The following is a 22,852-nucleotide window of genomic DNA, read 5'->3' on the forward strand; positions in this document are numbered from 1 at the left end:
CCCCGGTACCCATTGTAGAGGAGGCTGGGTGGGCCCCAGAGCCGGTCTGGACGCAGAGGCTAGAGGAAAAATCCTCTGCCCCCGTCGGGGATCGAACCCCGGTCGTCCACCCCGTAGCTAGTCACTATACTGACTGAGCTATCCCGGCTCATAGCACTCCAGAAGTTACCCCAAAAACTGCTGAATCAGATTGAAGCCTGTAATTTATATAAAAGTCCACGCAACTAGAATAAGCCCAGTGTCTTTCACCGTGAGCTTCGTCACAAATTCCTTCACAACTTGCATCCTTAGAGATGTGTTTCTATACTTGTTACCCATTGATACAAATGTTCATTTCCTTTCCAGATCCCAAAAATGGACGATACTCAATACGCCAACATTTGGGAAGGAATAATGAAGATTCTTGATACAGAAGAGTTTTGTATTTAAATACTTAGATAGTTTTTAGAAAATTTGTTACTAAGTTTTTTGTTAAATAGTTGTTTTTAAATAGTTCAGTTTTTGTTAAATAGTTAAATTATATCTGTATTTCGGCATTCTGAATAAACCATATCTTCCTTCTTCGCTTAACTTCTAACTTCACGATCTCCTTCGACTCTAGGCAAGACAGAGCCCTCACCCCACAACAAATTGGACACTTTACCAACCTAAATTAATATTGGTGGCCTCGGCTACGTGACATAAACTGGTGGCAGCGTCGGGATTGAAGGAGACTTCATCATTGACTTATATTATTCAAGAATACAAGTCACAACTTCATTTTCTACCCCTCAAAATTTTTCAGCGATCAACATCGAGGTGTCTACCCGTTATACTTCACTAGTCCTGCCACCTGGTGACTGGGAACGTCTTTTCTTCCTCTACCCGGAGGCCGACGCAGGCCGCCCGTCTTCTGGCGTCGAGTAACACCGTCGACTATCGTTCAAGTACCGATTGGGGTCCTTGAGGGGACATTGCGCAACCCAATAAACCTGCAGCTATCCTTCTTCGCGGTGGTATTTGCCTTCGGTGGTGGCTCCGTACAGTTCACGCTTGAGATGATAAAATCTCATTGTCGGGAGTTGGTAGTCAGTCTAGTGCTTCAAAAAAAATTCACGTGCACAAGTACTTGTCAATGGGGCACAATTTCATACATTAGTTATTTTTATCCACCAAACAAGGTCCTTTATTCAGCCGCTAGCCAAATGCGGTAAATTATATTACCACAAAACTTTTCTGATATTTGGGTAGCATTACAAATTATACAGCAGTTTACTCTTGAGACATCTGGTAGCATCCGTGTTAGTCAACAGTAATACAAAATGAAGCTAGTTTTGTGTTTCCAAACAATAAAGTTATTTACGTACAAGGATTTATCAATGGATTTAATGCTCCTGTGCTACTCTGAGCTATGAAAATGCGTCGTTAAATAAACTATGAATAAATAAAGATACAAGGTCTACTATAACCACACAAAAGCAGCATATTATTTTGGAAGCATCTGGTAGCTTATAGGCCTCATCATTAAACGTGCGTCGGTTAATACCCCCGTAAACTTACCCCAGAAACCAACATCCTAAGAGAGACTCGAACCGAGAACTGTGTATCCGTCTGTGACCTTAGACCCCGAAATTTCCTCTCCGAAACTAAAAAACGTTTCATTGACGTCATTCTTTTATCGCGGTTGCGTTCCAGTGAACAGAAACCATCCTGTAGGGACTCAAACTCAGTGTCGAGGCCTTCCTTTCCGTAATCTCCTCATCGAAGCAAAAAAACTCTGATCCTGGCGCCCTTCTTCTGTCTCGCTTAGTTTCGGAGCGAAAGGAACCGCCTTTGAAGGAAATCGAACTCAGGACACTTTTCCCCAGAGTTCTGACCTTCCTGTGATCTCTCATTGGTCAAAATGAATAATCGGGATTCGAAGGAAGGAAACATTTTTCCTGTCGCAGGGACGAATGGGCTCAACAGCGCCCGGGCACCTCAAAAATCATTTCTCATGCACGCCTGAATGAACCGTATTGAGCGCCTTTTCTCACTGTTGCGTCATACGTGACGTCACCGTTGTATGGCTATAAATAGCAGTTGCCAACCGGCTAGATTGGGAGTGTCGAACGAGGGCTGCCAGAGGTCGCCCAAGGGCAACCGAGGGCGACCGATGTTCAGCAGGCCAGCCGAGGCCGTCCCCAAAAGACGGCCAAGTCGGCACAACGAGTGGTTAGACTACTCGGCTACCCTGACTGAGGTTTTCCGTGCTTTTCCTCAGTTGTAAGGCGAATGCCAGGGTATAACTTAATAGGGGCACGGCCCGCCACCCCCACCCCGATCACGGAGGCCATCAGCTGAAGTGATCTTCCCCCCATGCCGCAGAGGCCTTCAGCCGAAACGGCCCCTCCCTCTCTGGGTTCAAACCCCGGAGATCCAACCAACCAAATTCCTTTGGACAACTTGCCTGACGGGATGACCTCCCATCAGCAGCAACGGATCCCAGTTTGAATGGTCGAGGCTCCCGCCACGACGTAACCCTTTTAGCGATAGCAAAATTTCCGTTTCTTATATTAAGACTGTTTACCATTTCCAGCAATGCGCCTTGTGCGCAGGAATGGTTTCACCTAGGTAGGGACGATGCTTGCGCTTGCGCAGGCCTCCGCCCTCAGTTAGCTTTTTTGGTTGGTTGGTTGGCTAGATTGGGAGAGTTGATTGGTGAGCGAGTTGGTAGTGAGTGAGTTGTAGGAGTGATTGGGAGTGGACGAGACCCCCACCGGCACAGCCTGGAGAGAGGTAGGGACGATGCTTGCGCTTGCGCAGGCCTCCGCCCTCAGTTAGCTTTTTGGTTGTGTCCAGTGGGACTCGTGATGAACGAGGGCTGCCAGAGGTCGCCCAAGGGCAACCGAGGGCGACCGATGTTCAGCAGGCCAGCCGAGGCCGTCCCCAAAAGACGGCCAAGTCGGCACAACGAGTGGTTAGACTACTCGGCTACCCTGACTGAGGTTTTCCGTGATTTTCCTCAGTTGTAAGGCGAATGCCAGGGTATAACTTAATAGGGGCACGGCCCGCCACCCCCACCCCGATCACGGAGGCCATCAGCTGAAGTGATCTTCCCCCCATGCCGCAGAGGCCTTCAGCCGAAACGGCCCCTCCCTCTCTGGGTTCAAACCCCGGAGATCCAACCAACCAAATTCCTTGGACAACTTGCCTGACGGGATGACCTCCCATCAGCAGCAACGGATCCCAGTTGTAATGGTCGAGGCTCCCGCCACGACGAAACCCCGTTAGCGTTAGCAAAATTTCCGTTTTTTTAAATTAAGACCGTTTACCATTTCCAGCAATGCGCCTTGTGCGCAGGAATGGTTTCACCTAGGTAGGGACGATGCTTGCGCTTGCGCAGGCCTCCGCCCTCAGTCAGCTTTTTGGTTGGTTGGTTGGTTGGGCTTCCGCCAGTCTTTAGCGAATGGTGTAGTGATTAGTTAGATGACCAAGTGTACTATAATTATGGAATTATCGAATTTTTTATTCTCCTGCTCTTCACAAAGGGTGAGACATGAATTTCCTATTTATTATTAATATTATTATTGCTCATTGCATTTACAGGTTTCCATTTACAATTGTGAACTCTTGTAAGAGATTTAGGCTTGTCCTATTTTTAACACACTTTCAAGTAATATTACATTGATTTCTGATTGTTTGCGACATCATTTATAATAAAATAATTCCATTAAACCGTGTGGGATTCGAATTTATAACGCAACAAAATATTTTACTAGCGAAAATTCTTGATGAAAATGTTTAAGCCCTTAAAAGCTTGGCGGTAAGTATGTGTACCACTTGCCTGCTTTAACAGTCAATAGCTTTTAATTATGCATTTGTCAGGTTCGTTTGATTCTTAGAGTAAACAGTGACCATTTCCTTAAAATGCATTAACCGGTTTTTCTTTGTAACGGTGAAGTGTAGTGTTTTCTGTGCGGTAAGGGCTGAATTTCTCCAGTGATATTTAGACGAGCTTCGGCATCGAATTGTTAAAAATGGGGCCTCTGTTACGGAAAATGATACTACCTCTTCAGATTTCTTGATCCATAGACTTTGTTAGAGCTTTTTAGCGAGTTGTAAAGAATTAGTTTTATTTTTATTAATGATTCGTGTGCTACATATTTGCCTGAATAAACTCAAATGCACTCCATTCCGGAGGAAACAATAATTGTAACGTCATAGTTTTCGTCGGCATTGTTGTATAAGTATATATTGCCGTCAGCAATCGGAAAGAACAGCTTGTAGAAGTGCGACGTAGAAGAGATACTTTTGTACTGCCAAAAACCTCTCAGAATAACCCAAGTACTTATCTTGTATGAATTATTAAGAAATTTGTGATACTGTCCTCCACTCTCCATTTTATTTCATTGACGTAAATGTGAAAGATCTATATCAACAATGTGTAAATATGGACCGGCAACAATGGTCAACTTTTACATGAACTCATGCGTGCATTGTTGTTACCTAAGAAATTAATTATGTCATCTGTTTACTCTACATGAAAATTTATCGAGTCTAAAATAACAGCGGGGGCCAAGGATAGATTACTGGCTAGAACTGAACGTACTACATGGCAGGAGTTAAAGCAATTTTAGAAGAGAACTATTCTGTACGGAGAACATTATAATTTTATGCAAGTCAGTTATTCACAGCAAAACAAGGTCCAACAGAAACTGTGGCACAGTGGGGTTCTCGTATTGATGCTATGGGTATTGAATTAAGAAGAGAAGCCAGATCTAGACTTGAAAGATTAAATCCAAATTTTGTTGAAGGTGAAATTAGTGTAATTGGGAAATTTTTAAAGGGTACTTTTGTGGCAGGACTTAAAGACGATAAGGTAAAATACTTTGTAAAAGCTAGGAATGAATATGACTTGATTTACCTGCACGGACCACTAGTTCAGAGATATTTAATACTCTTGATGAGTATTTTCAAGCACAGGGCTTAGACTGGAGCTAATGTGTTGGTGTGTGTACGGACGGTGCTGCGAGCATGACTGGTCGTCGCTAAGCTGATGGCTAAGCTTGCGTATATGGCGGACATATTTAACCTTCTGAGCGAACTTCATATTTCTCTTCAGGGGTCCTGTACGAATATTTTTACACTAAGAAATAAAATGGATGCGTTCAAAAAGAAGCTGGCTCTTTGGGACAGTCGCGTACAGGAATTTTTGAATGCTGCTGATATCAACCAGAAAGTCATATTCAACATAATAAGCCAACATTTAAGAGCGTTAGCTGAAAACTTTAATAATTATTCCCCTGAAAATGAAGATCCACGTAAAGGTAACCTCTGGATTAATAATCCCTTTTTGGAAGTGAACCGTTCCTTGGTTCAGGGCTTCGAACGACCTCTGTGGCCCGGCACTTGAACTGTGTTTGGTCGGCCACGAGAGGGTGATGGACCATCAAGAAACCGCTCCAGTTATAAAATCTCTGTGTCCTGTTGTGTCTTGGGCAACCAATTAGCTGTAACCTTTCCCCTCTCCTGTCTCATGCTCTAAGGACTTGTGATCTGGACTGGCTTTGGTCCTTTCTCTTTCTCCGGTCAGCCATCACAGGAACCACACGTGTGGCTAAGTTTGTCTGCATTCGAAATTGGGGAGGTGGGAGTCTATCTTGATCCAAATTCTGTGTTGTGCAGTTTCTTGTGGTAGCTGATTGAGAAACGAGCGACTGTACATATGTGTAGTTTTTTTGGTGTATTTGTGAGTTGAAAGGGAATTGTAAGTATGAAATGAAAAGGGTCGGGTGTGACCCAGTGTCTGTGTGTGAGTGTATCATCTTGATAGGTAGACTAGTACAGTATTTGTTATATCATAGCCAGTATTCATATATATATTATTCTTTAATGGAAAGTGTATTTTTTTGTTGATAATTGCATCACTTGTGCGTGGCACTGAGACGGTGGAATGGGACGCCGTTTGTCAGGTTGGCACCGCGTGATCAGTCCCGGGGAAGTACAGTTTGTGAAGGTCACTGCGTAGTAGTCGCGTGATACAAGCCTACGCCCTGTGTGAGGCTAGAGGCTTCCTTTGTCTAGGTTGGCGTTGGGATGCTAACAGACAAAGAAGTGAGTTGGTGAGGGAAGGTCGACCATAAGGAACTTGGTCACACTTTAAGTAAAGTGAAGTTTTTTTTCTGGATTCTTGACGTGGATGGAACCAGAACATGTGAACCGTGCTTTGGAGCAAATAGGGTTCGGTTGAAGTTTGTTGTCGCGCTCATATGTGTTACCACATAGGCGGTGTATCTTCAACACAGTTGTCGTCGCTGTTGTGTAAGAGATGGGGAGTGGACGCACTCCAACTTACATATTTAAAATGTCGTTGTGATGATGGGAAGGTGGTTGAGAGATAATAATTGAAGTTATTAGTTGCGGCCGGACTGGCGGCTGGGGGAAGTCGGGTGCGAAGCAAGTGCCCGCAAACCTACATATTTTGAGGGGGGCCTTAAGTATTATTCTGCATTAAAGGGAAATGTTTTCCCATTACAGTGTATTGGGTGTGGTAGCCACTGATGTGTGGACCCACCTCGGTTTTGTCTGTGTGTGAACTTGAATGTATCTCGTTTGAAGAATTGGTTTGTATTCCTTGTTCAATATTACAGTTTTTGTCATGTCACCTTGTCAATTTAAAATATTAAATTCTTTGTTTCTTTCGTTTAAATTCATATTGATTTGATTGATGAAGTATTTATGTTCAACTGCCTACAATTTCAATGTTCCTTGGTTTCCCCAATAATATCTCGGGGCTTAGAATACGCAGACAACCGAGTCAGCAAGTATAGGTGGACCGGACGAGCTGCAAGCGAGTCGAGTCAGAGCAGCTAACGGTTCATAAATGGTAGCAGAGCGTGGTTATATATTCTTTAGTTTTGTTCATTATTAATTTTTCTAAAATTGTATGTTCATTACTTTTGTTTTTGTGAAGTTCACTGTGTAACTCTGTGTGAATTAGATTAACGAAAAAATTGTTTGTTGTGCCATATTGGGAAAAGTTTTTTTTACTGCTGACTAGTGTGTTACTAATACTGTTTGGTAATATTGTTTTGGTTGTTTGTGTTCTATGTGACCAACATGCCACAAACGTGGATTCAACGTCTGACAAAGGAGCAAGCCATTCAAACGGCTGAGCAGTTGAACGTACCAGCAGTGATTCATTGGAGGAGATAAGGGCGAGCGTGGTAGATAAGTGGGCTGAGTTGAGACCATCCTGCCTTCAAGGTCTGACGACTAGGGGGCTAGATGAAGGTAGCCAACCAGGTGGGAAGGTTTAATAGAAATTTAAAGGCCGCGTTGAAGATTTACCATCATTCTCAACATACACGCTGGGATGAGAACCTCCCATCCTTGTCCATGGCATTCAACTCTGCCTGGCATGAGTCAATTGGAGCCACTCCAGCGAAATTGTTTCTTGGTCGAGAATTAAACCATCCCCTCGGGTTGAAATGGGAATTGTTCGATTTAGATATGCAGAAAGACTCTGTCGATATGAAAGATTTTTGGGCTGATGCCCTGTCCAACCTTCGTAAGGCTAGAGAGAGAGTAGCCTACAGGTATAATCAGTCTAGGAGGCAGGCTGAATTCTGTGAGGGAGATCTGGTGTTGGTGAGGCTTCACCCCACCAGCTCCAAGTTGTTGAAACGCTCCGCGAAGCTTGAGAACATATGGTCTGTTCCGCTTGTGGTAGCAAAATTCTTAACTGCTGTGACGGTACAACTAGCGAATCCTGACACTGGAGTCTCTGTGAGAAAGGCCCATGTTTCGCAGTTGAAAAGGTTCTTTTCCGGTGACTGATTGAAAGAAATCATGGATGTGCAATTGTATTATTGTTCTTATGAATTTTGTATGTTATTAGTATTATATCTTTTGTGTATTCAATATGTATCAGGTCAACCCACATTTTTGTAAGGATGGATGTAACTTGGTATGAGTGAAGTATGGGCATGTGTGTGTAACTTGCTGTAAAGGTTTTCCTAGTTCCAGGAGCTGAGAGACATTCCTGTGTTCCCTTTTTCTTTCCCTCTGGCTGGATTGGGTGATCGTCGAATGCAAGAATGGATACGTGAGATGGTGTGGAGAACCCCTCCCCGAAGAACGTTCACCTAACATCTGCGAGCACTTCGGCCTCAAATGGAAGAAGGAGTTTGTCAGTGAGTGAGCCGCTCCTGCTGGTCGGGAGATGGACTTTCTACTGACTAGGCTCTGGATACATGTCTACCTTGTGCACATCCGGAGGTGCGCAAATCCGACGGCCTGTGTAATTGTGAAATTGGGGCTGCTCGTGGCTGCTGTGAGTGGCCATGGTGGACTCTGGTTTTCACTAAGTGCTCGGTCCTTTGGGATCCGTACATCGGAGTGATTATGTTCTTCGGAGATGAAAGTGTAAGAAAAACTTGTTCAAGTTTTTATTTGATGAAGGGGGGAATACTGAACCGTTCCTTGGTTCAGGGCTTCGAACGACCTCTGTGGCCCGGCACTTGAACTGTGTTTGGTCGGCCACGAGAGGGTGATGGACCATCAAGAAACCGCTCCAGTTATAAAATCTCTGTGTCCTGTTGTGTCTTGGGCAACCAATTAGCTGTAACCTTTCCCCTCTCCTGTCTCATGCTCTAAGGACTTGTGATCTGGACTGGCTTTGGTCCTTTCTCTTTCTCCGGTCAGCCATCACAGGAACCACACGTGTAGCTAAGTTTGTCTGGATTCGAAATTGGGGAGGTGGGAGTCTATCTTGATCCAAATTCTGTGTTGTGCAGTTTCTTGTGGTAGCTGATTGAGAAACGAGCGACTGTACATATGAGTAGTTTTTTTGGTGTATTTGTGAGTTGAAAGGGAATTGTAAGTATGAAATGAAAAGGGTCGGGTGTGAGTGTATCATCTTGATAGGTAGACTAGTACAGTATTTGTTATATCATAGCCAGTATTCATATATATATTATTCTTTAATGGAAAGTGTATTTTTTTTTGTTGATAATTGCATCACTTGTGCGTGGCACTGAGACGGTGGAATGGGACGCCGTTTGTCAGGCTGGCACCGCGTGATCAGTCCCGGGGAAGTACAGTTTGTGAAGGTCACTGCGTAGTAGTCGCGTGATGCAAGCCTACGCCCTGTGAGAGGCTAGAGGCTTCCTTTGTCTCGGTTGGCATTGGGATGCTAACAGACAAAGATGTGAAGTTGGTGTGAGAAGGCTGACCATAAAGGAACTTGGTCGCATAGTGAAGAAAAGTCTTCTGGGTTGTGGGGTAGCGAGTTGTTATGGTGTAAGAGATGGGGAGTGGACGCACTCCAACTTACATATTTAAAATGTCGTTGTGATGATGGGAAGGTGGTTGAGAGATAATAATTGAAGTTATTAGTTGCGGCCGGACTGGCGGCTGGGGGAAGTCGGGTGCGAAGCAAGTGCCCGCAAACCTACATATTTTGAGGGGGGCCTTAAGTATTATTCTGCATCAAAGGGAAATGTTTTCCCATTACAGTGTATTGGGTGTGGTAGCCACTGATGTGTGGACCCACCTCGGTTTTGTCTGTGTGTGAACTTGAATGTATCTCGTTTGAAGAATTGGTTTGTATTCCTTGTTCAATATTACAGTTTTTGTCATGTCACCTTGTCAATTTAAAATATTAAATTCTTTGTTTCTTTCGTTTAAATTCATATTGATTTGATTGATGAAGTATTTATGTTCAACTGCCTACAATTTCAATGTTCCTTGGTTTCCCCAATAATATCTCGGGGCTAAGAATACGCAGACAACCGAGTCAGCAAGTATAGGTGGACCGGACGAGCTGCAAGCGAGTCGAGTCAGAGCAGCTAACGGTTCAGAAGATATAAAATCATGCGCACTTGATCCTCGTGAGAAAGAAAAACTGATCGAGTTGTCTTCTGATGTCACTCTGGTGTCCAGACATAAAATGCAATCATTGCCTCAATTTTTGATATCCCTCGATAAAGAATATCCATCTCTGAATTATAAAGCTATCAAATTGTTGGTCGTTTTTCCGACTTCCTATTTGTGTGAAAAGACTTTTTAGCTATGTCAGTAATAAAAACCAAACAGAGAAATCGAATTGATGTTAATCCAGCGCATCGTCTCTCAGAAACAACGCTGCAACCACGTATATCAAATTTGCTTACAAAGAAGCAGCAGCAGATGTCGCAATAACAAACAATTGTAATTGTATAACATTATATTTAATAAATAAAATTCTATCTACATTGGTTTTTACTTCTGGCTGACGCCGGTCCGCGAAATATTTCACTTATTTTCGCCGGGCCGCGGGTGCACCCAGACGTAACATTGCCATATTCGATAGACACCGATGCTAGCAATAAAGCTATTGGGGCCGTGTTAAAGCAAACCGCCTCGCGGGTGCTGGCTCCTGTCGAGAGCCGTTATTCTGTTGCAGAAAAGGAGTTGTTGGCTATCGTTTATGCACTAGAAAAATTTCGGATAAATATCTATGGACATTCTGTTACCCTGAATACAGACAACAAGGCATTGTCGTTTCTGCATAAATGCGCCTTGACCTCTAGCAGGATCGCTAGATGGTGATGCACATACAGGAATATGACTTGCGCATAAAACATATTAGTGGTGTGAGAAATATTCTTGCGGACACGATAAGCCGGAATCCGGCTGGATTGGATGCCGAGGAGATAAAGGGGTTGTCGCGACCAAAGGACATAATGGTGGCCGCCATAAACCTAGGTATCGACACCTCGATCGGCCGCAATCTTAAGGAGTTAGCGGCTTTCCAAGCACGCGACCCTAAGATACAAGATATAATACAGGCTGAGAATCAGCAGCGTGTGCCATCGGACGGGAATTACCTACTCCGGCACGACGTTCTGTACAGCATGGACAGCTACAACTACCCTTATTGGAGGCCAGTTTTGCCAACTGCGCTTGAAGCTCAAGTAATTAAATTTGTACACGTTTCTTTGGGACATCTGCATGGCTGAGATCGCCAACACTTGTCATGTGCGCAGTTTGGGGAGGAAAGTCAGAAAACTAATTTCGCATTGCGATATCTGTCAGCGGGTCAAGCACCCGAACCGCAGTTACGCGATTGAGGTTTAGAAGTCCCTTGCCGACGGCGCCCGGCGAGCTCTGTATGGGCCCCTCCCGTCAGGGCGCGCTGGCGTCCGCTACATAATGGTTGTGTTGGACGTATTTACGAAATTTGTGAAATTGTATCCGTTGCGGGCCGCAACTACGAAGACTTGCCTGAACAAGATTACGAAGTGTTACGTGGTGGACGTCATTAAGACCGAAGAACATCCTAAGTGATAATGGAACTCAGTTTGCGAGCTCTTTGTGGCGGACTAAGTTGGCAGAGTTGGACATTGGCGTCAGGTTCTCTCCTATAAGACACCCGCAGGCTAACACAAGCGAGCGTTGTATGAGGGAGATCGGCAAGTTTTGCCGAATATACTGCGACCAGCAACACAAGAAATGGCCAGAGCTATTGCCTAGGATTGAAGCACGGCTCAACGGGACGATGTCTGATTCAACCGGCTATTCTCTCGTGGAACTGATGTTCGATGCGCCGCGACCAGATCTTTTCGCGAAATTCCTATCAAAGTCAACAGACGAGGTACCGCCTACTGAAAGTCTTCAGAACAAGTTCCTGAAAGCCTACGTCAAAATGAAGCACAAGGCTTCAAAAAGAAACAAAAGACGCAAATTTGGTAGGACTGATTGGAACCCGCAGATTAACGACTTAGCGTTAGCGAAGTGCCAGCCTGTGTCGGATGCAGCGGCTGGTGAGACGAGCAAGTTCCTCAGGGTATATGATGGACCATGGGAGATTACTAATGTCATCCCACCTGCGGCATATGAACTGTCGGAGTTAGATGGAAGAAAGCGCGGTGTGTTCGATAAGCTAGCGCTGAAACCGTATTTGAAGGACGAAGGAGACGCTATACAGGACTAGATAGCAGAAGGCAAGGGTTGAAGGGGAGACCACAATCCGATGCATAGGCTCGTATGTTGTTAGCATGCCTGCTATAGAACTAGAAGGGTTTTATTTGTGTTTGGGACAGATAAAGTTTCTTGTGTTGAACGCCTTGGATTTTACTGCCACTGTGCCAGTAATTCTAATGTATTCGTTTATATCCTTAGGGGTAGGTATAATTCAGTAGCAGTAATATAAGAGCTAATAATCATATCTGCATTTCATCATTTAACGTGCGTCGGTTAATACCCCTGTAAACTTACCCCAGAAACCAACATCCTAAGAGAGACTAGAACCGAATACTGTGTATTTGGGTCTGTGACCTTAGACCCTGAAATTTTCTCTCCGAAACGAAAGAATTTTGCCTTGGCGTCGGTCTTTTATCGCAGTTACGTTCCTGTCAACAGAAACCATCCTTGTCGACGCCTTCGTTTGCGTAATTTCCTCTTCGAAGCAAAAAACTCTGATCCTGGCGCCCTTCTTCTGTCTCGATTAGTTTCGGAGCGAAAGGAACCGCCTTTGAAGGAAATCGAACTCAGGACACTTTTCCCCAGAGTTCTGACCTTCCTGTGATCTCTCATTGGTCAAAATGAATAATCGGGATTCGAAGGAAGGAAACATTTTTCCTGTCGCAGGGACGAATGGGCTCAACAGCGCCCGGGCACCTCAAAAATCATTTCTCATGCACGCCTGAATGAACCGTATTGAGCGCCTTTTCTCACTGTTGCGTCATACGTGACGTCACCGTTGTATGGCTATAAATAGCAGTTGCCAACCGGCTTCCGCCAGTGGACAATCGGTTTTGAGTGGGGTTGGTAGACTAGATAATTTTGTGCTGATAAAACGTTTTAGAAAATCGAAAGTGCTTATCTTATATAAGAATTATTAAGAAATCTGTGACGTGGACGTCTTGGTCTCTTACAATTGAACAAAGTTTGAGAAATCTGTGACGTGGACGTCGTGGTCTCTTACAATTGAACAAAGTTTGAGAGACATGGAAGGAGGTGAGCTGGCCTTTCTGAAGGCCCACCTCCCTGAAGTGTTCCAGCAGGTCCAGAAGCAGATCCTGGACGCCATCGCGGCGGAAAAGCAAAGACAGCGGGCAGCAGTGGCAGCAGCATTAACTACAGCAGCTACGGCCGTGGTCGGAGGGCCTACTCGAGCCAACACTGGCAAGAGGAAAGCCAAAGAGTTTGACTTGTCCAATTCGAGCGGTTCGTTGGAACACGCATCCAGGCGCCCGGCGCCCGGGCCACTGTCCGGAGCCCAGTCCCCTTCTCTGCCGGCACTGGCAAAAGTTCATCGGCCCGATGGCCCGTCGGTAGCAGCATCATCATCCACCGCTTCCATGAGCAGGACAGTGCAGCCCTCAGCCAAGGGACCCGGCTCCCAGCCGAGACCCTCTTCCTCGATGGAGGTGTCCGGGGACCTGTCCGGGCCGCTCACTAGCGTGTCATCTGACGCCGCTTCTTCTTCCAACGCTCAAGTGGACAAAACGGCTCCGGGGGAGCGCCGTAACAAAACCCCGGTGTACGTCTCTGGGGTGAAGGATGTACGCGGCTTCCTGCATAGGATTCGCGCGGAGTTGGCCTGCGGGATCGTGGCGCAGATGAAGGGGGACCTCCTGACTCTTGTGCCTGAGACCGCCGACGGGTTCCGGGCCACCGTCAGGGTCCTGCGGTCCCTCGATGAGGGCGAGGGTGTGAGTTTTCACACATTCTCCCTCCCTGAGGATCGGTGCGTGCGCCTGGTGATTAAAAACCTGGGCGTGCGCATGCCCGAGGCCGAGGTACGCGAGGAGCTGGCCGCCATGCACATTGCTGTGCAGGGGGTCATGCAACTGCGATCGAGGCGCCGGGCCATGGACCAGGACGGTGACCGTCCCCTTACGCCACACTTTATAGTGTCGGTAGCACGGGGCCCCGACGTGGCGAAAGTGCGTTCCCTTACTGAGATCTGCGGTCTGCGGGTCAAGGTAGAAACATATGTTGCACCGAAGGGGCCCATGCAGTGTAAACGGTGCCAACGCTTCGGGCACAAGCAGCGGAACTGCGGTTATGCACCCAGGTGCGTGGCCTGCGGGGACGCTCACCCATCCGGGTCGTGTGCCACCCCCAAGCAGCAACTTAAGTGCTGCAGCTGCGGAGGCAACCACACTGCGAACTATAGAGGTTGCAGTAAGTGGAAGGAAGCCAAGGCGGCCGCTGCACAGCGTGCGAAAGGGGATCGCGGCCGAAAGGACGACGTCTCCACGCGCCTGCCAGCGCCCAAATCGGCGCTAGCTAAGCCTTCCCTCGAGCAGGAGAACTTGGGCCCTGGGTGGAACCACGTGGTCCGTGGTGGCCGCGTCGTCAAGGCTGCGGCTATGAAGAACCCCGCCCCAACGCCAACTGGAGCCATTGCACAGACTGAGCGGCAGACTATCCCCAAGGGCGGCCGTGCCAAGCCCGCTCGTCCTGTGGCGCCGGTGGCAAATCCCACTGCACCTGCTCCCAAGACTGACCCCACCCCACACCACCCAAGGGTCAGTCACCGCTCCAGGACATCTCAGATGTCCTGGAAACCCTCTCGCCACGGGTCTGCATTGAGTTGACACGCCGTCTCCTCGCCGCGATCCATTCACTCCCCCCCGGGGGGTCTCGTCCGCGAGCCCTCCTCCAAACCGTTCTCCTCTTCATGGCCGACAATGACTGCACGGCCTAGAGGACACGGTAGCAAGGCCTTGCGGCTGGCTTACTGGAACGCCGACGGTGTCCGCGACAGGAAGCTGGAGCTGGAGTAGTTCCTCGGTGACTACGGAGTCGATGTTTGCCTCCTGAACGAGACGCACCTCACGTCGGGTCGGGCCTTGAGGTTCGCGAACTACGTTTGCCACCGTACGGACCGCCCGACGCTAGGGGGTGGCACAGCGATCCTTGTCCGCAGGGGCATTGATCATTACCCTGTGCCGGTATCGGGTCTACAACAACTAGAAGCAACCGCCATTCACCTGGTACTGGCAACCAGGAAAGTCAAGCTAGTGGCGGCATACCTCGCACCCACCCGGCCATGGATAGAGTCGGACCTGACCGAGTGCTTGAGCGGGGGTTTCCCGGTCCTCTTGGCTGGTGACCTCAACGCGAAACACACGGACTGGAATTCTAGCCTTATCTCTGCTAGGGGCTCGCTCCTGCGTGATTACGCCAACAGAAATTCCTGCTTCATCTACGGGCCGGATTCTCCAACCACGGCTCTCTACACACACAACGCCACACCTGACGTCCTTGATATTGTCCTCATCAAGGACTTCGTCCTACCGGTGCACCTGACGGTCTGCCCGGCACTCAGCTCAGATCACCTGCCCGTCCTCGTCGACACCACGTGCCGATCGTCCTTCCAAAACCTGCCTGATAGCCCGGACTTCGCGAGAATGGACTGGGCTGCATTCCAGGCTTGCCTCGAAAGCAGACTCCCGGGGAACCCCGTGGCAAACGACGAGGAGGAAATCGACAAGTGAGTCGAGGAGCTGACCAGTGCTATCCTGGAAGCCACAGCAGCGTCCGCTCCAAAGCTTCGACCCCGCATTGACAGGCGACCGCTTCTGCCCGCTAGTATTCGAGATGAAATACGCTTGAAGAACCGGCTCAGGAGGCGATGGCAGGTCACAAGAGACCCCGCTCTTAAGACCCAGGTCAATCGACTCCAGAGGTCGGTGACCTATCGTCTCAACGAGTGGCGGGACGAACAGTGGAGCGACACGCTCAAATCCTTGGACTGCGAGGACCAGTCGCTTTGGAAAATGACCAAGCGTGTGATGCGAGTCCCCACTCCGTCGCCCCCCTTCTTAGTGCCGGGAGGACTGGCTCTCTCGAACCTCGAGAAGGCAGAAGCCCTAGCCGACAGCCTTGAGGTCCAGTTCCAGCCGGTAGACAACCCGTCGGACCTGGCTACAATTGACATGGTTAACGAGGCGATGCGAGCATACGAGTATGCCCCTGCAAATGAACCAAAATTAACCAGTCCATCGGAGGTCGCCCAGGCCATCAAGGGACTCAAGCTTGGCAAGGCTCCGGGCCCCAACGGTATACCGAACAGGGTCCTGAAACATCTCCCACGACGCGCGGTAACCTTTCTCACGAAAGTGTTCAACGCGGTCCTTCGCAGGCAACACTTCCCCTCGGCATGGAAACACGCTCGCGTGGTGTCCATACTGAAGCCGGGGAAGGACCCCACGCTACCTTCTTCCTATAGACCCATCAGTCTTCTCGACACGGTCGGCAAACTCTGCGAGAAAATCCTACTAACGAGGGTCCTACACGAGGTCAGTGAACGCGGGCTGCTGCGCGACGAGCAGTTTGGGTTTCGACCCAGACACAGCACATCGTTACAGCTGGCTCGCCTCGTCGAAAGGGTCAACAGAAACCTTGATGAGAAGCGGCTAACCGGCGCGGTTTTCCTGGACGTGGCCAAAGCCTTCGACACAGTCTGGGTCCAAGGCCTCCTCTACAAACTGACCGTCCTCAACTTCCCGTCGTACTTGGTAAAAACCATCTCTTCCTACCTCGCTGACCGGACATTCCAGACATCCTTCCAGTCGGCCACGTCCACACGTCGTACCATGCGGGCTGGAGTTGTGCAGGGCGGTATTCTCTCCCCTGTGCTCTTCAGTCTGTATGTCGACATACCCACACCGTCCCGCCACGTCGAGTTAGCACAATACGCGGACGACACGGCTCTAGTAGTCACGTCCCGTAGCCCAACGCTTCTCATCAGGTATCTGGAGACCTACCTCAGTAGACTTGAGCTCTGGCTCAGGGCCTGGAGGATTGCTATCAACGTCTCGAAGAGCACCGCGGTTCTCTTCATTTCCGCGAGAAGACACATCCAACAGCCCCGAGCAGTGCAGTTCCTCGGACAGCCGATCCAATGGGTCAAAACAGCGCAGTATCTGGGGGTCTCCCTTGACGCCGGGCTTACTTGGTCGGCGCACGTCAACCAAGTGGGAAAGAAGGCGGCGCAACGATTAGGTGTGCTAGGCCCGCTTATCAATAGGAGAAGTGGCCTGTCAATCAGGAACGGTGTACTACTCTATAAGCAGCTCATCCGTCCCATAATGGATTACGCATGCCCGATCTGGAGGTCAGCTGCCCGCAGCCACGTCCGGAAGCTGCAAGTTCTGCAATCCAAGTGTCTTCGCATTGTTACTAACGCGCCCTGGTACGTTAGTAACAGGCAAATACATGAGGATCTGGGGGTCCCTTTCTTTGCCGACCACATCAGAGCACTAACTGAGAGGTTTGACTCGAGGTTAGCTGGTGTGGGGAACCCCTTAGTTCGGCAACTCGGAAGGCACTCGTGCCGAATGAGGGCTGCCAGAGGTCGCATAAGGGCAACCGAGGGCGACTGATGTTCAGCAGGCCAGCCGAGGCCGTCCCCAAAAGACGGCCAAGTCAGCACAACGAGTGGTTAGACTACTCGGCTACCCTGACTGAGGTTTTCCGTGCTTTCCTCAGTTGTAAGGCGAATGCCAGGGTATAACCTAATAGGGGCACGGCCCGCCACCCTTCCCCCCGATCATGGAGGCCATCAGCTGAAGTGATCTTCCCCCCATGCCGCAGAGGCCTTCAGCCGAAACGGCCCCTCCCTCTCTGGGTTCATACCCCAGAGACCCAACCAACCAAATTCCTTCGACAACTTGCCTGACGGGATAACCTCCCATCAGCAGCAACAGATCCCAGTTTGAATGGTCGAGGCTCCCGCCACGACGAAACCCCGTTAGCGTTAGCAAAATTTCCGTTCTTATATTACGACCGTTTACCATTTCCAGCAATGCGTCTTGTGCGCAGGAATGGTTTCACCTAGGTAGGGACGATGCTTGCGCTTGCGCAGGCCTCTGCCCTCAGTTAGCTTCTATGGTTGGTTGGTTGGTTGGCTTCCGCCAGTCTTTAGCGAGTCGTGTTGATAGTAGTTAGATGACAAAGTGTGGTACAGTTATGGAATCATCGGATTTTTTCTTCTCCTGCTCTTCACAAAGGGTAAGACATGAATTTCCTATTTATTATTAATATTATTATTTCGTTATCTTGGGTTGCTTCCGCCAGTCTTTAGCGAGTGGTGTTGTGAGCAGGTGGTGGATAAAGTGTTCCTAAAACAAGATTCTTTTATATTCACTGAAAACCTTTTCTGCAATCTTCTATTGAATTCTTTATTCTCCTGCTCTTAACAAAGGGTGAGACATGGATTTCCTATTTATTATTTCGTTATCTTGAGAGTTTGTATGTGATTTTTAAGCATTAAAATGATAGCAGCGACACACGTCGGCCACATCAACGAAGTTACTTGAATTCCAGCTAACCTAACAGCTGATACGGGCTTATGACCGGGTCACTTGTCATATTCAGACATTGTTAATTGTTTTCAGTCTTTAATTTTTCGTCTAGCGGAAAGTTTCTGTTGAGTGAACAGCTTAATTTCTCAGGATTAATCATTAACCGACTTGTATCCTGTAATTAAAACTTTGAAACGTCTCCTAACAAGCTAATTATAAAAGTAAATCGTTATCTGACACAGCCTTAATTTCTGTTCATATAAATGAAGTCTTCTTAATATCTTCTGTTAGAAACGAAAATCAATTGCAGTGCAAACACAAACAGCCAAGGCACCTGCGTTTTGTGTGTGACTGGGACAAAAGTTCCATAAGAAATATTAACTTCATGAAGTTGCAGAGAATTCTTGGACTATAAAATAACTCATTTTGTGTCTGTCCACAGGTAAAACCTACTGAAGAGCCTTGAAAATAACATTGGATGGCTGGCAGCAGACAATAAGTGTCGTTTAATTCTGTGCATGCAGTAAATTGTGGAGTACAGTCTGTAAATCTCATCAGTATGATGTTATGTCAATTATGATGCTTATGCAAGATTGTGCAAGTGGATACTGGCAAATTCCAGTAGCACAAGAAGACCAATGCAAGACTGCATTTAGCACCCAGAGAGGACATTTCGAGTTTAAGCGTATGCGTTTAGGTCTAAAATCAGCCCCCGCTACTTTTCAAAGATTAATGAATACTATTCTAATGGAATTAGTTGGATTACGTTGTTTAGTATATTTAGAGTCGGTAACCTGCCACGCTCCAATACAGTCCAGTACATCTCCGTTCTCTTATATACGATTACGATATTACTTCTTGGTCCTGCACAAAATATTGACGTCACTACAAAATACAAACCTAATAGTGACCTGTGATAATACAACGAACGAAGAAACAATATAAATGGACAAGAACATCATCAGAAAATAAAGACTATAAATCATAAAAAACAATAAAAATCAGTAATTCATGTAATAAGTTTAAACTACATAACACCCGTTGATGGCTAAATTATAGCCGAAACTAGTCGTGTAAGTTCCTATTGTAATCGAGTACTCGATGGGGAACGTCAAATGATGTTTTAATCTTTTAACATTATTATATTTGTGATTGACGGCAAAAAAATTTAATATATTTTTAATATATATTTAGATGATATAATTTTTGGAGAAACCCTTCAGGAACATCATTCTAGACTTCAACAAGTTGTTGGTAAACTAAGGGAATATGATATTCAACTGGAAGCAGATAAATCTGAATTTTTAAAGACAGAATTGCAATACTTGGGACACGTTGTAACAGCAGATGGAGTGACTCCAGATCCTAAGATAATACAAGTTATAATTCAATTTCCAACTCCTAAAACTCCGACAGATGTAAAATCATTCATAGGACTTGTAAGATAGTATAGAAAATTTGTATGTTTTGGGAAATAACGGATGTATAAATCTTACACTAAGGATACATAAATTTGGTGCTATCTTGAGGAGGACATCTGGACCCCTCAGACGTCAAGATGTCTACGGTCACAGGGTCTGTTTGGGAATTGCCTCATTTCCGTTACCATAATATGACTATTCATTTTTTGATCCTATATAAACCACTATCTGGGCTGAAGAGGGACTATTCTACGACTACTATTCTATCACTGCTGTTCACTGGAACGTCAGCTTACTCTTTGAATAAACTCTACTTGGACTTGGACGCTGGTTGTTGCTGATTCACCTCAAAGCTTCCTGCGTGAGGGACTTAGCTTCCTCACCGTACCAACTGATTATCCCGACCAATAGAAAACCTATCTGGAACTCTACTACTACAACTACAAGATTACCTGGTAGCAACGACAATATAACACCTACTACAAAATATAAAAAAAACATTACATGGTGGCAGCGGTTGGATAACAGGGAGCTATATCACCAACATCCAGAATTTCGGCAGTTGGACCAGGCTAGAGGGACTTCTACTCTTGCCGAGGCAAGGAAGAAGCCTACTTCGAGGAGTCAACGCTCTAGAGGAATCCTTAAAGCGCTGAGGTACCTGAAGAAGACTGCTGGAACCAAGTCCGTGGGCGAGGGGCTATCAACAGCGACCCGAGTTGAATCCCGAGGGACAACCCGAGGTGACAAGCCGTTAGCAGCACCTGACGCGAGAGGAGATCTACCCTGAGGGGAGCCATCGCGGCCATCACTGGACCTCCGAACTTCAGGGCCTTCGTTCACCCTACTCTTCTTCTTAACAGGTTAGTTCAAATCCATTATGGCAGACGAGGATAGGAGTGACGACGAACATGAATTTGTTTCAGTGGCTCAGGCGATAAAATTAATTCCCAGACCTTTTGATGGTAACCCGAAATATTTAAGAGAATTTTGTGAGGCAGTAGAATCAGCTAGAGAAGTAGTAGCTCCGGCTAAACAACCACTTTTATTAAAATTTATAGTCTAAAATAACAGGGGAGGCTAAGGATAGATTACTGGCTAGAACTGAACGTACTACATGGCAGGAAGTTAAAGCAATTTTGGAAGAAAATTATTCTGTACGTGGAACATTAGAATTTTATGCAAGCCAGCTATTCACAGCAAAACAAAATCCAACAGAAACTGTAGCACAATGGGGTTCTCCTATTTATGCTATGGGAACTGAATTAAGAAGAGAAGCGAGAACTAGACTTGAAAGATTGAATCCAAATTTTGTAGAAGGTGGAATTAGTTTGATTGGAGAATTTTTAAAGGGCAATTTTGTGGCAGGACTTAAAGATGATAAAGTAAAATATATTGTAAAAGCTAGGAGTGAAGATGATTCCCTTGCACAATTAATTGAAACTGCTCTTCAGGAGGAAAGTGAAGTTAGATCACAAAAATACAGACAACCTGGAAACTATGGTTGGCCAAATTATTCGGGAACAATTAAGAAAGAAAATACACCACACATTAAAAGAGAAGTAAATGTAGCATCAAATATAGTGTGTTATAAATGCCAAGGTCATGGACATATCGCTAAACATTGTAATAATAAACCTCTTTGCACAAAATGCAAACGCCAGGGTCATTAAACTAGATATTGTAGGCAGGGAAACAGGCAATAGGGCTGCCTGTACAGCCAAGGACAGTCCAAAATTTAGGCTGTAAGAGAGTAATTGACAAGGAGTCATTACATATAGATATTAATGACAAGGAGTCATTAAATATTAAAGGTAACAGAAATCCTGGTAAACAGGGGGACGCCTCTGTGAATCTTGTGGATTCTGTAGATAAGTTGGGACGATATGAAATATATGTAGTATGTCCACAACTAAAGGGAGGGCTTGGAATAGCTCTTATAGATACAGGTTCTCAGGTATCATTGGTAAAAGAAAATTCTTTAATTTCATTTAAAGAAAAAAGGAATAATTTAGAGGTACAAGGGATAACAGGAAATAAACTGAAAATAAAAGGCAAGGTAGCCTTAAAGTTTGAAAATGCATTAGAACCAAGTGATTTTGATTATTTTGTAGTAAGTAATTTACCTAGAAATTTAGATTTAATTCTAGGTCAGGATTGGCTTTCACTAAATGGTTATATGATGACAAGAACAGTGGCAATTCCTCCATATAGTGAAACTTTGGTAGAATTCCCAACAAAAGAAAAAGGGACACGTTATATAGAACACCAAATTTTGCAACCTGGTGTTATTTGTGCTTCTAGTTTAGTGAGTTGTGAACAGACTTTCCCATGTTTATTAGTAAACACGACACCTGAGACAATCATGATAAATAGAACACCTAATTTAGTAAAACCACCGACACAATTAAAAGAAACACATAATTGTGAACAATTGTTTTCGACTACGAGGTTAAATATGCTGAATGAGAATTTAAGGTTAGAACACATAAAAGAGGGAGCAGAAGATATCACGAAAATTTGTAGAGAATATAGTGATATTTTCAAATTACCTGGTGATAAATGAACTACTACTACAGTAGCAAGGCATTCTATCCCCACTCCATCCATTCCAAAAGGTAGAGCAATAACCTTAAAGAATTATAGGCTTCCAGAAGCACATCAACAAGAAATTAAAGTTCAAGTAAATCAAATGTTAGAGGATGATATAGTTACAACTAGTAAAAGTGAATGGAATTTCCCTTTACTCGTCATCCCCAAGAAATTAGATGCTTCCGGAAAAAGAAAATTCAGAATCTGCATAGACTTTCGCAAACTTAATGAAATAACTATAGGTGATAGTTATCCTCTACCTAATATTCAAGATATACTTGATAAAATTGGAAAAGCAAGATATTTTTCAGCATTAGACTGTGCTAGCGGATACTTACAAGTACCCATTGATCCAGAAGATCAATGCAAAATAGATTTTAGCACTTCTAATGGTCACTTTGAGTATAAACGTATGCCATTTGGGTTAAAATCAGCACCAGCTACATTTCAAAGAATGATGAATGCCGTATTAAGAGAATCAATTGGAAATAGATGTTTTGTGTATATGGATGATATCTTAATTATAGGAGAAACACTAGAAGAACACCATGTCAAATTACGAGAGGTATTTGA

General features: G+C 45.9%; 1 long non-coding RNA gene across 4 annotated transcripts in view; it reads right to left on the minus strand.

Annotated features, from left to right (window-relative positions):
* Window positions 1-22,852, minus strand: part of LOC147874108 (uncharacterized) — an 83,845-nt gene that overhangs the window by 14,793 nt on the left and 46,200 nt on the right. For all 4 annotated transcript variants that reach the window (XR_015534793.1, XR_015534791.1, XR_015534790.1 and 1 more), the window contains one exon: window positions 1-22,852. This exon is cut by the window's left edge and continues 14,793 nt beyond it; it is cut by the window's right edge and continues 28,711 nt beyond it. This is a non-coding gene — a long non-coding RNA (uncharacterized LOC147874108).

The sequence above is a fragment of the Zootermopsis nevadensis genome, unplaced genomic scaffold (genome assembly GCF_977971745.1).
Source record: "Zootermopsis nevadensis isolate Lab colony 2312 unplaced genomic scaffold, Znev_1.0 Znev_ptg000011l, whole genome shotgun sequence".
NCBI lineage: Eukaryota > Metazoa > Arthropoda > Insecta > Blattodea > Termopsidae > Zootermopsis > Zootermopsis nevadensis.